Raw genomic sequence first — 17,168 nt, forward strand, 5'->3', positions numbered from 1 at the left:
CCTTTTAATACCCGGCAGCCCGGTTTTTCAGAAGCAGCGTCGTAATTCATCACACCAGAGCTCTCCTGTCAAACAAGACTTAGAGCGGGTAAATCTCAATAAGTGCAAATCAGTCATGATAATAGGAGCCATCTTCCTCACAGAGAGGAGGCCCTACATGCACAATGTATACAAGCTGATGAAGAGCAGGTCCTCCCTGTCACGTGGCCATCAACAGTTCCTGTGCAGGGAAGAGAAAAGAGAGAGAGAGAGAGAGAGAGGAACAGATCCTGGGCTGTGTTGAAACGTAGATTTAAAAATTCTTCTTTTCCTTTGTTTTCATTCAGAGTCGGTTGCAAACAAATGTGTTTAATTGAGCGTAAATGTTTGGTGATTCATTCTGTCGTGCTCCAAGATATCCAGAAAATGGTTTGCCTTCCCTCCTGCTGGCTGGTCCAGCCCCCAGCTCATCCACCCCCCCACCCCCCTGTTTGACTGGAAATGGGATTTTTCTAAGAATCCACATTACATTTGCAGATTTTTTGGAGGATACGCTTCACAGCTTCGGAGGCCGGGGGGAGGATTTAGTGGGGGTGACTCTACATGTAAGATTTGCTGAATATGAAAATGTTGGTGATTGCATCTATCAGAGGTGAATCCTGCAAGTATCGGGAACACGCCCCCTCCTCAGAGTTGCGCTCTCCTCGGTGCTGAAACCGTAAACCGTGCGCAAACCGTGCGTAAAGCTCGCACCATTCCTTTCTGAATGAACGAACACACACACACGCACACACGCACACACGCACACAATCTACTTTTTATGACACAACAAGTGCGAGAAAATGAATGAACTTGAGCTCAAAACATTAAATATATATATATATGTTTCTGTGCTATAGTGCTAAAGTCCTATTTCCTTTGAACACTGCGGGTATGTGTGTCTGGTCCTGTCTGGTCTAATTGGCGCATTGAGGAATAGATATAAATTTAAAGCTTTTAGGCGAATGTTTTTATATTAAAATGAAATCACGTGTTGCTGCCCTCGTGGTAAAACCCCCCTGAATCTAAACAGGCATATAACGACGAATCATTAGCGTCAAAGAAAGTGCCAGCCTACTTCTTACTGCTCTCTCTCTCTCTCTCTCTCTCTCTCCCCTTCCCTTATCTCTCTTTCTCACATCCACACACACACACACACACACACACACACACACACACACACACACACACACACACACACACCTCCTCCCTCACCTCCTCCCCCACTCTGCCTCGCACAGCAGAGGCGCTCCTCGTCTCCACAGCCCGTCTCCAGAAGCATGTCCCCAGACATGCAGCCGCGGTGCGATGAAGCGGACCGAGAGACACCACCAGCATGACCGCATGAAAGCAGGTAAGACACGGGAAGAGTATTTCTCCTTTTCCTTATATGACATGTTTGCCTTTTCTGAACCAAACAGAGTGGAGATATTTTCTCCTCACGCAGGTTTTTTACCTAAATCCCTCTGACCAGGACACGGAGCGTGTCTGTTCTTGTGCGGTGACCGAGAAACAGCAGCTTTTTATTGAGATGTTTTACTCACGGATCCTCGGACAGGAGGTGTCGGTTATTATTACCAGGGGGATCGAACTTGAGACTTCCCAGATACGGAGCTGTGTCTGTATAACTGTTGCTCGTATAAAGCCAGTGCGTTAAAAAAAAAGCCCAAACATGTGAAGTAGATCTTCACAGTGCGTTTTTGTGGGAGTGTTTTTTCTTTTGGATTTTAGTTGCAATACTGATGAATTGTGCGTAACTTTCTTCTGCAAAGAGAATCCCAATCGAATTATGTGTGATTATGGTGAAAAGAAAGATGGAATATCGTGTAGAAGATGTGCAGGGGGGGGGGCTTTGCATGGTGAGCTCACGGGCAACGACATGCTGTAGCTCCAGACCTGCTTGTGCCATATGGCGCATCGCAGGCAGAGAGGAGAGCGGAACTTAAAAGACTATTTGTGCTTGATTTCAAACTGTGAATTCTTTCCCCCAAATGGCATCGTTTCATGTCATCACCAGTTTGCATTTCAACCGAACGCACCCCCCTCAGTGGATAGTGGATTACGCGCTGGTCTCGTCAAATATCAGGCTGAATAAGCGCAGTTACACCCCCTGCTCTGGAGTCTCTCAACCATTAAACGCTTCCAACAAATGTGATTTGGTTATTTTTCCAAGTAAATGCCAAGCAGGGGTTAACTGGTAATTGCTGCGTCGGTGGCACCCACTCGTGCGCTTTGGATGAAAAGCGTCCTCCACGTCGTTAGATTCCTGTCTTCGCGAAACGTCAACTGGTTTAGTTGCTCAAGAGTCACTACAGAATCAAACTGCCTTCGTCTGTGTTGACGACCCTGATGTCTAATCGTGCGTTTGGTGCTGGAGACGCCGCAGATCTGTGCGAGTCTGCATTTGCCCTGAAGCACTTTCCTCTCTTGTCTCCTCGATTCGATCAATCACGCTTGATTTCAGTTTTCCCCGATCACCAAACAGAAAAAAAATACATGCCAAGCAAACCCCAATGTGATGTTATCATATGTACATTAAGATCTGGAGACCGGAGAATGAGAGGTGATTTCGCCTACGTGCGTAAAAGCGCAACGCAACTCAAAGGACCTGAGACTGCAGGTTCCTTGGACCTGTGTGGCTGCGCGTCTTATAGTTGGAGAGGTTTTACGCACAGAGTCAGAATCTCGCTGTAAATGGCAGTGATTTTGTTGCACATAAATCCACATGCACGACTCGATAATCGGAGGTAGAAGCCACATTTCCGATTGACGCTACAGCTGAGGGGCTGCATTCCCCATTTTCTTTAAGAATCCGGATGAAAATGACAATTTAAATGTTGTATTTGCGTGTGTGAATGAAAAGAGGAGCCAAAAACGCAAATGTCTGCTCCACCTATTACATGTGTCATGATGAATCAGTGCAGTGGGACGATGGTTTACTTGTGATCTTCTTGCTTTGGCTCATTTCACTCTGCTAAACATCAAGAGAAGGAGGTTTTTGTGCATTGGAACAGAGAAGAGTTATGATGTGTACGAGGGTTTTGTGGTTAAACAGAGTATATGTTGCAGCAGCATCTGTGCAGAGTGTTGTCATGTGGCTTTGTGCTGTGCAGTGGGTGAATGAGTGCTGTGCCTTGACCTTGATTAAGTCTCTGGCAGTAATTGGTTTTGTTTGAGGAGATGGCAGGTAAACAAAAAGGGACTCGTGTCGCCTCTAGTTTCTGGTTCTGCTCTTGAACACTCATGCACGGCTCCAACTTGGAATGTGATTTGGTGTCTTGCCAAATAAAAGTCGACACACGGATTTGCCTTTTGCTTCTGTCTGGAATCCAGAAAGTTCATCTTGCTTCAGACTTGCACTGTTGTTGTTGTTCCTGCTGGGGAACAGCCACAGTGATATAATCAGCATCGACGTGACCACAGATAGATTTTCCACCTGCTGCTTTTTCAGTAAATGTTCATTTCTTGTGTGGATACTTCATCATCGGATCCAACACCCGAACCAGCGGCTTTGCACCACAGCCATTTGTTTAGCTGTAGATAAAGCTTTTTGACAGCCTATTATGTTTCTATAGAAAACACAATTTGTGCGGCCACAAGAAAACCTTCGGGTTTCATAAATCACTCAACACAATCTACGAACCTTTTAAACCACAGCCAGAGTGAAGAACTACTTCTTTATGTTTGTGAACCAACAGTTAATAGTTCAAAAGAAGCTGTGGAGTATATATATATATATATAGATTCTATACACAGAATAATCACATTATAATCCTTATGATAGAAAATGTAATTATAATGTCAACAAATGGGAAAACAATCCATTCTTTTAACATGACAATGTACTAACAACTCAAACAGGGCCCTCTTTAGATTCTTCTCACACTTTCACAGTTTCAGTTCATTAAATTTACCTAATGTCCTTAGTTTTATTACAAGAACTGAAGCAGGTTAGTGAGTTAATGACTTTTTACAGTTCAGAAAAATATGAAGATCTTAAAAAGTGGTGGATACGAGTGAGCTCTTCATGAAACTGCCATATTCATTCATCCATCAACCAAACCAGGGAGGGGAGGGGTGTTGGAGCCAATCCCAGCTGACATTGGGCGAAAGGGGGTGATGGATTTCGAGAGTATCGCAGGGTCGACCTAAAGAGACACAGTCAGATTCACACCTGCAGCCGGTTAAGAGTCTCCAATTAACCTCTTTGGACTGTGGGGGGGAAACCGGACTTTCGAAACCGGGATTCGAACCAAGAACCACTCCCTTGGTTTCCCCTGCCGTGCTTCCTGTCCACTGCGATCGCTCTCCTCTCCCTGCAACTTCCCAGAAGCCTCTCCGACCTGTTGCCGTCCATTTCCACTCATCATCCTCGTTGACGTGTCGCCGTTGATGGATGAGGTTTGGATGCACTGTGACTGAACACTTCTTTGATGGGCTTTTCAATTTTCTCCGAGGTTTACCGAGGTCGGAACTGTGGCTACGTCTTTCTCTAACTATCGATATTACATTAGCGATGCAGATATTCCACAGCGTGCAGGATTTTCCCCTGGAGCTGTCGATGTGCTTGAGTGTGATAGCGGATGACGACAAACATTGATTTGTGTGTTGCATGTGGCCAGTGACTACGCGTGAATAACACCTATTGGCATGTAAAGCGATGGGAGTAATTTGATTATCAGATTGTGTGTCGTTGATGAATGAATTCAGTTGGTCGTTAAATTTGTTGCAGTCGTGTTTAAAAGTGATGCACGTCGCCCCCTGTGGTGAAAACCTGACAAACACTCACTGTTAAGAAATGACCAGGATGTAAATGTATTTACAGGCAAAACAGAACCGAATATCATTTCCTCTTTACTCTCACCAATGAGGACAGAGAGGAGGGGGACTCATGATTCGATGCATCTACCTTCCACCAGTGCACATTGATGATAAATCTATGTTTTTGGCAATCCGGGGGGAAACGGTGTTCGACTCGAGGTTTGTTAAATTTAGCTGGTGAGTTGCTTCATTCCATGGACATAAGCTTCACGGATGAGGAGCGGCTGCACAGTGCACATCAGTGAATCTGTGTAGCTGGCACACGCAGAAAGGAATGTCTAATTATCACGCTTTCAACCACAGTAGGCGCCTATATTTGCACTGAGCTCCCGCTCTAATCGCTTTCTCTTTTTTCCCCTACCTCGGCACACTTTATTTTTTTTATTTTAAAAAACGCAATTAAAATGTTATTTTTTTTGGGGGCTACAAGCGGATGAGCCAGGAAGTCCACGCACACGCAGCGTCGGCCGGGTGTTGGAGATCTGATTGAGACGAGGCAGAAGAATGGTTCTGCTGTAATGTGCAGATTTGTTTTAGCGGAAAGAGATGAAAAGAGGAGTTTTTTTTTACATAATGGCGAACGTGTCGGGTACAAGTGAGTATCTGAAAGGAGGAAGCAGGGTCAGGATGAGGAGGTTATTGACTAAATATGGTTTAAGGAGCTGAAATGTCCATGTAGTCCAGCGAGGGAGAGGTTTTCAGATGCAGATATACTGAGTCTTCAGTTCTCGGGACAAAAGGCTGTTGTACTGGTAGTTCTGCTCCTGATCAGGTGCCGGGTGATTGCAGAGGTTAACAATAAGAAGAAGTGTCACCGAACCACAGAAGGCAGGGAGTGGCATTGATTGGTAAAAGGATGGGAGGAGGGGAGATTCCTCCTTACGGTCATTATGTGGCCGACAGAGGGAGAGTTGGACGAAACAAACCCAGTGTAATTGCATTTGTAACAAAAGGCCCAGGATCAATGGACTGAGCTCGACTTACAGCATCGTGTCAGCATATTTCATCAACACACAAATGGATCCAGCGACACTGTAATTGCTCATAAAACCTATTTGTATGAAATCAGCCCTGCGTCTCCCTGAAGTCCGCGTGGATCCACATCTCACGTGATTCAGGAGTATTGACCTCTTATTGGAAGAGCCTGACCTCTGGAAAGAGATGGAATTGACGTCTTTCATTCAAGTACAGTAGCTGAGTGAGGCGGCAGGAGCGGCGGCGTGATGATGAAGTCACTCATGGCTCATAATGGTGGCCATTAGGGCTCTTTAAAGGCGACTGGAGCTTATTGCCGGGTTCTTTCTGAGAGTCATTCAAAAGAACTGCTCATATCGCTTTGTTAGTGGCTGGATTGGAACAACTTCATCGGTCCCTGACTGTCTGACAAAGGGATGATTGATTGATTGATTCACTGGACAAAGTGAGCCAATCAGGCGACAGGAGCAGGGACTTAAGGAGTGAGGAGTTCATTAAGGGCAGGTAATTTGGTTTGGGTACAAGAAGAATCGCTTGCAAGTACAACTCAGTTTCCGCCACTTGGAGGCAGCAGAAACGAGCTGCAAACACAATTTGGACCCACAATGTTTGCTAGCTATTTGCTAACTTTGTCTGTCTGTGTGTTTGGTGCTGGGCAGGTTGGTTTTCAGAGCTTTTTCTCATGTCATAAAAACTTAAAAACTAAAATACAGATTATATACACTGATAGGCCACGGCATTAAAAATGGTAACTGGTTTTTAGTATTGCACAAGCAGGGGCTGCAGAGGAAAATTGGCTCTATGGCTCAAACTCTAGCTCTACAGTTGTGTCGTGCGTGGCCTCTGAATAAACAAATAAACCAAACTAAGTTCCGTATAATAGCAATGATAACAATAACAATGTGAACCGTTGTAATAATGATGATATTTGTAGCAAAGAAGGATCATGGGGGTTGTTTTCAGTCGTTCAGGAGGAGAAAACTATGTTAGAGGGAAGATGCCAAGTTAGAAACATGCATTAATGTGAGATGAATACATACAGATGGCGAGGGGGAAGAGGAGCGCTGGTGCATCATGGGAAGTCCCCGGGCGGTCTAGGCCTATAGTAATATAACTAAGAGATGATTGAAGGCGGGTTTGATCCAGCCTTGTGTTAAGCTATCTTCCTCCAGGACCCAAACTGAAAGACGGAGCATATACAGTATACGGCTCTGCCATTATACATCATTCTGGTAGATATACGTAGACTGTAAATCAATAGGAGTGCCATCAGCAATTACAGATCATATTCATAATGCAATACATTAGATAACTACAAGGGCGCTCTGAGAGCACATGCGTCCGCCAAGGTTTATGCCGTTAATTAATCCCATTAATTATCTAGACCGTGGCGGCCCAGCGTATTCTAATTTGTCCTGCCACGGTTTCATAAAGAAGGCAAAAAAATGTATTTTACACTTCTCATAATAACGTAAGAGATCTTTAACTTGGTGTTCTGCTTCATCGCTCCATTGTTTATCTGTGTGTGACGCTATTCACATCATCCGTAAAGTTTTTACCATCCACAAAGACAGTCAGGCCTCATAGTTTCAGCTGCGGTTGAAATGCTGCTCTCTCTCTCTCTCTCATGCAAGAACTTGTCTTTCATTCTTTAGTTTGTGCACGAAAATCTGGTCGTGACGCCTCATGTTGGGTCAGTGCGCCTGCTTTACACCAAACCCGGTCACCATGGTGATGCTGAACTTCAGCCAGGAGAGGGAAATTAAGATTTGTTTATGTTTTAGTGGCACTGAAAGAAAAAGAACAGTGACATCACGGGCCAGGCCTTGAAGGAGACTTTACGTTTTCTTTTAAATCAAGCTGCCTCTAAATTGTCCTTGGTGCTGCGGCTGAAGCCCGTCCTCCCCAGCATTGTTTTTAAATCCAGCATAATAGAACCATACATTTCAGTCAGTGGGAGAATCTGAACAGCAGCTGAACAGTCGTCGCGGCAGCAGCAGTTGCAGTTGCGGTGCGATCCTCACAATCTCTGGAGATCCTGACGAATGGGCTCCGCTTCCAAAAGCCTCAGGTGTTCCTCGGTCTTGCCGCTCGATCATCCAGAAAATAATGTCGGGCGGCCATTCCCTGCTCTTAATTACTCGGAGGCCTCACTACCAGATAATTCCAGCCGGCTACTTCAAACTCTGGCTCCCCCGTTATCGTCGGCTCCATAAAACATTCATTTAGCGTGTTTGCTCTTATTGGACCTGGGCAGGGAGGAGCCACTGTCATTGCCAGCGGGTCCTGATTCTCCTCGATGATGGGAGATTGTTCGACGGCTAAAAAAAAGCCTGAAGTTTTTCCTCTGAACTGCTGAACTATAGTTTGCACACACAGTTAAGGTGCACGGAGAGAAAAGCAAACATTCTGAACAGAGTTCGGTCAAGTGATTTCTTTTTTACGCTTTCATCTGGGCACTGTGACTTTCGCGACACGTCTCAGGGTGCAGAGGCTACTTCTTGTAAACGGCGCCGACATGACAGGGTGGCTTAATATCTGCCTGTGCTGCTGCAGATGCTGCGTGTGTGGGTGTTTTTTGAAGTAGCCCTGTGTGACTCTTTCTCCTCGTGGGGTGAGGAGCACTAACAAGCAATTAGCCAACAGGAAGAGCGCTCAGTCTTTCAGGGGATGAAATCCAAGCTTACAAAGTTCAGCTCCGTCTCTCTGTTTCTTTAAATTCTGCTCTAAATAGGAGGATTTGCTTGTGCCGGGAAACAAATCTGCCACTGCAGATACAAAAGAGGCTTAAATTCATTTAAACAGACAAACAAGGCGGAGAAGAACATCTGAACTTTTTCTAAAGACTAAACAGATAATGGCCAAACACCACAGGGAAGAGCTGGAATATCCCATTGAGACTCCTGTAAGATTTGCCACAGATTACACTACAGTATGCGTGTGATGCATTACAAATAGCTGGGCATTAATCCGTCCACTTCTAAGTGCAAGTCAATGAGCTGCTAGCTGCAGTCTTCTATTTCAATGGGCAATAAAAGTCAAAGTGTACTCCTGGAGGTATTGCTGTCCTAATTACAAACCTGCCCGAAGCTGATAAACAGGACTGATCGCCAAATGGAGGCACCGTGTACTTAATGCCAACAATGAATCACTGGCCTCTTGTTGTTGTCATTCTGTTGTTTCTCCTGGATACAGTTAATGATGCTCAGACCACTTTGCTCCAGACGGAAATAGCTCAACACATAATTAGTTATTTGCGCAGCTTTTTTCCAACAGGATCATAACGTGAAATTGAATCTATCAGTCAACTTAACGCACAGAGGTCTGTTACGCAATCGAAACAATGTTCAGACTCGACTTCACAACTTTTTTAAATGAAAGCTCTGTAATTCAGCTTGAGGCAAAAAAGATATTTGGAATTGTGCTTTTACTTTGTAGACAAATTGCTAAAAAAGGAAGTGATTCTATGAATGTTGTTGCCATGACAGAAATCCTCAGAAGACCTGCTCTATCTCCTGCAACGTGTTCCACACAGAGAAAGACAAACAGTGGATGGATATACGATCTGTATTGCAGATGCCATTATTCAGCATTAATCTCTGTCGTCCATTAGCAGAAGCCCGAAGATACAAGTGTTGCTACGTTAAAAAAAAAGCTTTGTAATATCCTCTTTCGAAACACGTGAAAGGTTTTTCTAAAGTTCACATCAGCCTGAGGGCTGCGCTTGATTATCTCCGACTCTCACTTTGCAACTGTCCCCGAAAAAAACCTCCAATTCTGTATTCGAAAGCCCGTTCATGAGTCGTCAGGTGACTGATACATAAACCTGCGCTGTATTTCTTTCTGTGCCTAAAAGCTCGAGTCTGTGTTACATAAGCTCGGAGACGCGTGAGAGAGACATTTGTCCATTAACCTGCGGAAATGAAACGGCAGATTCACCTTCGGTTTTATTTCACGTCTCCTCGTGAGGCATTGACGAGGTACTCACTTCCTCTCCAGGCCAATAAAAGGGACGGGTATTTAGAAAGTGCTGTGACTTTCCTTTTTAACCACAGTTGTATAAATCAGTCATTTGAGAAAACATTCACTGGTTCAGCTCAAGAGGGTTTTCTGGGGGTTGAGAAAATGTCTTGTGTGCCTGGTGACAATGGAAGAAAACATTTGTCCACGCAGTCTCCCGGATTGTCTGCAACTGTATGAAAGGATTATCCTCTTCACATTCCCACAGAGGAAAAAAGAGCGCGTGTGAAATTACAGCTGCCTGGGAGACAGATGGCTCGACACGAAGCTCAACACTGTGTACACACTCAACAGATAAACACTGGTCCCTGACCCTGGGTGTTGTGGATCAAATCAGAAGGTAAACACGGCTCTCGACGCAGCAGGAGAGCCACGGCGGCGCTCGCTGAGGGAGCCGGTAGTTAAACGTGTTTTTCGGGCGACTGGTCTGCAATCGGATAGAGATGAAAGTACAGGTGAACATGCACGCGAGAGTGTGATCCAATTGGCCAAACCTCAGGTGGTGCTCCAAACACAGACTGTATATGAATATGGACGACGTGTCTCCACTTCCTCTCATGGTACAAAAATAAAAATAAAATATCCTGGACATGAGTTAAGCATTAGAGAGGGAGAGCAGGGAAGAGGGAAGAAGACCCAAGACTCCATAAATGCTCAACCAGGTATAAGTTGCACTTGGAGTTTATATCGGGATCCGGCCAATAGCTACGTTGTTTTTATAGCATCACATAACGAATTAAAATCTAACATATCGGAAAGTATGATAAGAAATAACTTACAGAAACATTTATTTAAAGTGTATTTTGACTTTTCAGTTATGTCTATGTCAAATCTGCTAACACGGAGGAGGCAGGGTTCATGACCTATGCTACAGCCACCCACCAGGTGGCGATCAAGGTGATTCGGCTTCACCTTTGGGGAGCTGTCACGTCAGTTATTTCTCCTCAGTCCTCAACTGTGGACGTTATTCAAGACACTCGTATGGACGGAGTGGGAGACGGAGATCAGAGACGAAGATCCTCGCTGCTCTAAAAAACAAGCACACACACACACACACAAAATAGAGCTGATTCACGCTTGGCTGCCGTCTTCTTCCATTCTTCCATCTTTGTTCCGTTGGTGTTTGGCCTCATGCAAACACAGGGAGGACGTGGCTGGATCTCTATGTGCAAAATGCAGATCTGTATCAATGCCAGGTGTAAAAGTAATCAGGTTCAAATCATCTGTTGCCAAGATGTAAATGCAGCCAGTGAGGCGGGCGGCTGCTATTCATCCCAACCTGAGCCGCTGTTATTGAGTTTAGACACAATGATCGTCTGTTATTGTTTTCTGGATTCTCTGTCAGTTTATATCTGCTCCCCTGCAAGTGAAGCTCTGTTTATTGCCTCAGGTGTTCATCGGGTTCATCCTGTGTTGCCTTTAATGCCCCGAGGCTTTTGAAAACCGCAGTATTCTTTTATGCGCTCGGGCCAATTTGATTTATGAACTCTGTCTGCACTGTCTTTTTCCAAAGTAAACGTGAGACACAGCCCAGATAATGGTCGTAAATACCACTGTCTCATTTGGTGGACGTCTAGTCTTTTTCGCGCCCCCCACCCCCCCTCCCTCGGACAAGACAACCGTCCTGTGTCTCTGCAGCACCTTGGGGGCCGGTGGAGGAAATCACTGGAGTATGCAGACATGCAGTGTTATTGCAAGTTGCACAGGAAACCGGGTCATGAGACACTTCCACAGTATAAACATGACCGGGTTATTTAAGAGACAAAACATAGCCTGAGATTACAAGTTCGCTCGATAAGTGCAGCGTGACCGAGTCGTCTGAGACCTGGTTGTCTTTACCTCCCCCCCCCTCCGGCGTCTCTGTGAGAGAGCAGACAGCGTCCAAAGCTCTGGTTGGGTTTGGTTTGACATTAGCGAACGCAGATCCCTGAAGGTCTGTGTGGCTCGTTCAGGTGAATGATTTGACATTTGGAAGAAATGCCAGCAAGAAGGGTATTTGGACACTTCTGAGGTTATCCAAGCTTGTGTGCATTACGGTGTTGTGGAACTCGGGGTGCGCTTCTTTTTGCATTCTGCAGCAGACACGGGGTCGAGTTCAGCAAATTTCCCCAACCTCCTTTTTTGTTTCTCTTTGGAACCTCTGTGGCCTCCCATTGAGCCGGCTCGCCGTGTCAGAGCGAGGAGCCTATTTGAAATGCTGTTATTTGACTTGACAGGAACAGGACTGCCGACAGAGTCCAGAGACTACACTGCGTCGGTGGAACACAAACAGACTGAGGGATAGATCCACTGTGTGCGGCGCCCACCGCCCCCCCCCCCTCACACTCTCTGATGGCCCTCTCACAAACAGTCACGGCAGAGAAAAGACATGTCTGATCATATGAGGCAACTTAAAGACACAGTGAAGAAAGAAGCATCTTTTCCAAGTTTGCTGAAAGCTGTTGGGCCGTCACTTAGTTTACGCCAAATAGCTTTTTTAAGTGTTTGTATAGTTTTCTCTACTTGTCAGACAACTTGTTTTTACTGACCTCTGGTGGTTTGACGTCTCCCTCTTGGTGATGTCAGCTGTGACATGACGACAGATGCACGATGCAGTTTCCTATCAATGAAGACGTATCGCGTTAATGACTAACTTCATACTAGACTAAAAGAAGATGTCGTCCATCTTTATAAACGCTCGATGCCGTTGACTTTGTGAGCTCAGGATGATGCCGCTGAGAGACAGAGCAAAGGTGTGTGTGTGTGTGTGTGTGTGTGTGTGTGTGTGTGTGTGTGTGTGTGTGTGGGTCTAAACTTGTACTAAGTTGTGCAGTTGTGGTCTCATCCCAGCCTCTTGGTTTAACGATGCACTTTGAGGAGGAGTGGGTGGAAACTCCCCCTACGGCTGCAAATGGCTGCGATTCTCCTCAGACTCAATCTCCTCAGAGTGATAAAATCGAATCCCTGAATAATAAGATCCTCTGAATCACAACCTGCCTGCATATTCCACCAGAAATGCATCACGGCTGATAAGAGGGAACTTACAGGAATCTTTAAAACACAGTTTTTCGACTCTACAGCCCTGAAGCAGGGAGCATTGCTATGCAGGTTTGACTCTCCGCCGATGTCTCTACTTTGTTTGTCAATCAGGAGACGAGTACAAGAGACAAGGTCATCCCTCCTCCAATTTTACACAGTTTTCCAGTCCAATCAATACTGCCCAACACCACTAAATCAGAGAGGTCTCATTGCCCTGCTGGCTGATAATTGGAAGCTGTTAGCACGGAGGACGGGACAGGAGTAGCAATTGGCTCAGGCTCTTTTTTGGAATGAGACTGCTGCTGATTTGGTTTATGCCAAAAAACTAAAGCTCCAGTGTTGGACGTTTTAATTAAAAATGGCACTCTCTCATTCTCCACTTTGGTTAGTCACAGATTTTTGAAACCCTTTAATTTTTTATTAGGGACAAAAAAGAAAATCTAACAAAAGCCTTCAGTGCTTCTGGAGTTGGCAGAGTTTTTACAGAGCTGCTGAAGGACTTTGCCAAAGTGCATAAAGCAAAACGACTCACGACTGGTAGAGGTGAAACAATGATCGATTTCTAATTAGAGGAAATTCTGAACGTTAATGTACAAACTCTAATAAAAGAGAGTGTTAGTAACAGAAGATGGTTTTAAAGGTTCAGTGTTTGGAATTTAGTGACATCTAGTGGTGAAGTGTCACCTCACCCTCCTCTTCCAAACATGAACCTGTGGCAGCCTTCAATCGTCATAAAAAGTCAAAATGTGTTTACTTTGTCCAGTCTGGGCTACTGTAACAAACATGGCTGCCTCCGCTCCCGATGTAAAGTATTTAAATATAAAGGTTCCTTTGTAGGGTAAAGAAAACACACTAATGAAAACTTGACTAGGATTATTTTATATTCAACATCAATAGATCGATTCACCTGAATCGAACACACTGAACCTTTAGGTGAACTAATAAATTTGTACGTTTTGATTTAATTAATATTTGTGTCTTTTTATCATACTCTGTAATTCCCTCTCCACACTGGAGGATTCTCAAATCTTTATTTATTTTAAAAAATGTGGGAGACCACAAACACAACAACCAAGTTTTTAATCATTTAATCATGAGAACACACACACACACACACACACACACACACACACACACACACACACACACACACACACACACACACACACACACACACACACACACACACACACACACACACACACACACACACACACACACACACACTAGACGATGCAGTCGAGACGGAGGACCACACACACTTGGCGTTTAAACAAACAACTTTAAACAAACAACTTTAAACAAACAACTTTAAACAAACAACTCCCAATCCAGAGATTTGGGAACTCGCAGAAAGCAAACACGGACTGCAGGCGTCGTCGGCTGCGTGCGATTGTTTGTGGAATGTTTTGCACTGAACAACCTCTTGTGCTGTTGCTACAAAGCTTGTTCTTTCCTATGGGAACTTGTTTACGCTGCAGGCAGCCGTGTTTCAGCTCGTAACGCAGAATGCAACATCGGGTCAGACGCTCTCATTGACGATCGTGAGTTTCAGCTTCAGTTGGTGACGTAAACCTCTCACACTATTGCATCATTTGGCCAAATAATCAGCCTCATATTGGGACCTTGCACTTCTCAGAGTTACTTTTGCAAAGTGACAGAGTTATAACTTTACTTTTTTAAACGTCGTGACCTGACGCACACCGTTCAGTGATCAGCGCCGAGAGTCCGACTTCATATTCAAACGCGCGTCTGTTGTCTGGTTCTCGGCTCCAAATGAGACTCATACAGTAATTAGTGCTTTGATAAAAGGGATGTGCGCTGGAAAGGTCAAACAGTTTCCTAAAAGCCCAGACTGCGGCACCGCGCGTTGTAACACAGTGTGTTTCTGCAGGAGCCTAATCACAGCGATTAAGGAATAATCCATTTTCAATTAGATCCAGGTAATATCCAATAAAACACAAAGACAGGTCGGGGGGAGGGGAAAAGTGTTTTTGAATTTATAGGAGGTGAAAATTATAAGAAAGAAGAAAAAGCATTGGCCATTGTGATAATGTTTCTATTCAATTCCTTGTTGTTAGCTTTGGTATTAAAAGCTGGAAATGCAATAAACAGGAAAAAGAAACAAATTCTCGATGAAATTAATATTAGTGCCGTGATCAACGCTCATTAATTTTTCTCTTGTATCTCAGTCGAGTGAAGAAAGACACATTTGCTTCTGCGGCTGAATGAACACAAACCTCGCGTCGCTTGCGATTCCTATCTTTAAATTACTCTTCTGTCTACATGAGCGAGTGTCGGGCGTAACCATGGCCTCGGCCGAGCCCCCCCGGTCGGACGTGGCTGGTTGCTGAGGGTAAAAAATGTCGACGCCGCACGTGGCTGGATCGTCTCGCCCTCGTGGTCGTTTTTAACTTTGTCTGCGATTCTACAGGACGGGGGACAGAGGAGAAGATTCCACTGCTCACCGAACAAACATTAAATTCACCGCAGCCCTCGACTGCAGCCCTGTCACGGTCCTACATGCTAATTGCTCTGGGTCGTTAGGTATCCAGGTCCTTCCCTTCAGGTCCAATTTGATATGATTTGTGCTCCTCGGGTGTGGGGGGGGGGCGCCATCATACAAGTTAAATGATGATAATGATTGCTGCAGCCCAACAGATTCATTACGGTGGCCATCTTGTCAGGTATCACATTCCTGGAATTAATCCAAAGGGAACTGAAATCCCAATCCTTCTCCTGGAGTTAATTGCAAATCACGGTGTCACTTTTCCCGGGCGCCGCAACTGTCTCTCGAGTGCAGCTCGTCCAATTATCTGCAGGCCGGTGATTTATTTGGTCACTTGTTCTCTCCATCCGTCCTCATACCAGCATTCTTCATTCACCCTTCCTTCCTTCCTTCCTTCCTTCCTTCCTTCCTTCCTTCCTTCCTTCCTTCCTTCCTTCCTTCCTTCCTTCCTTCCACCCTCTGCCCACTTCATCATTCCGCTTATCCTATATCCTCGCTCCTCCTTCCCTCTCCCCTCGCTCTCCCTTTCCCCCAGAGCAGTAATGGTGTGGTTCTCCCTGCTGGGGGCTCAATAATGAAGCTGCTGCCCTAGAAAAGCCATGTTAATGTTGACTCTGGGATCAGACCCTGCTCCAAGACACACAGCGGTGACAAATGAATGTGCCAGTTTGAGCCGGCCGAGCTCGATAAACAGCTCGTATATATATCTGTGGCTTCGACTGAGAGCCGGGAGCCGAGATGCTACGCGGACAGATTGCGAATATGAAATGTTCAAATCCAGGAACGTGTGAGTGAGAGCGGCTCTCGTGCGGTTCCTTCTAAATACATCGGAGCATTTTGGGGGCACGTCCAAGTACAAGCACCGTGTGTTAATAAACAGGAAAGTAGAACTGTGGCTCCCTAAAGTATTGGCTCATCCATGTGGTTGTCAACAGCATTGACAAGCTGTCTGCCTGCTCCCGCTCGGCCACTCTGACCTCCCCTAACCCCCCGCTCCGGTCTGACAGGCAGAGATGTGCTTCTGTTGGCGGAGAGAGAGAGAGGTGTGCCCGTCCGTCTGTCTGCCTTGTGGTGCTCGGCTACATCTGAGGATTGCTGTGGCTGACGTACATAGGCGGGCGAGAGGAGGTTCCCCTGGCTGCCGTCCCCACGTTTCTCCTGTCAGTCTCTGTCTGTCTGGAGCCTGTGGAGCAGCCATGCATGGCCTCCCCCCTCCTCCATCACGAAAAGATGGTCTCCGTCTCCGCTTCACCCACTCGTGCTCCTGCAGCTCAATGTGTAATCCGTTTAGGTACCTGCGCCCTGCAAACTAAGTTAGATCCATTTGAAATGTTTCTCCAACGGTGAACTGTGATGTAAAACCCAGCCAAGGTGCTTTCATGTAAAAAATAAACCAATCAAATAATCACATTTACACAAGATACTCAAAATACATATTCCACGGTTGGTTTATGAGATTGGATCTTTTTCCTTTAGGTTAAAACATTGAAATCTGGATTCACTCATGTCCTTTTTATGTAGAACGCCTCTATAAGCCCCCCCCCCCATTCCCATGGATTTCAGACGGGGTTTTTCAGTTGACGCTTGCTCATTTGCAGCGAGTTGGAAGTGTTCCGTGTGGACAGCAGGTTGGAGGCAGGGTGAGGAGAAGATGGATCGAGCAACTCGGAGCCAAATTTAGAAAAAAAAACCTGCCAGAGTAGATTTGTTAAATGGACTTTTAATTACATTTTTTTCCTCGTGAAACCGCGGCTCTGTTTCAGCCCAGTATAGCAAATGTTCCAATGCCCCCAGTGTTTGTCTGCAG

The 17,168-nt window shown here is 45.4% G+C and overlaps 1 protein-coding gene across 1 annotated transcript in view; it reads left to right on the forward strand.

Moving 5' to 3' along the window:
* The first annotated feature begins 1,216 nt into the window (after nucleotides 1-1,216).
* chrm2a (cholinergic receptor, muscarinic 2a) overlaps nucleotides 1,217-17,168 on the forward strand; it is a 67,925-nt gene continuing 51,973 nt past the window's right edge. Inside the window, exon 1 of the mRNA XM_035148079.2 lies at nucleotides 1,217-1,372. The gene's annotated coding sequence lies outside the window, so the exon portion shown is untranslated. The remainder of the gene's footprint in view (nucleotides 1,373-17,168) is intronic.

The sequence above is a fragment of the Hippoglossus stenolepis genome, chromosome 22 (assembly GCF_022539355.2).
Source record: "Hippoglossus stenolepis isolate QCI-W04-F060 chromosome 22, HSTE1.2, whole genome shotgun sequence".
NCBI lineage: Eukaryota > Metazoa > Chordata > Actinopteri > Pleuronectiformes > Pleuronectidae > Hippoglossus > Hippoglossus stenolepis.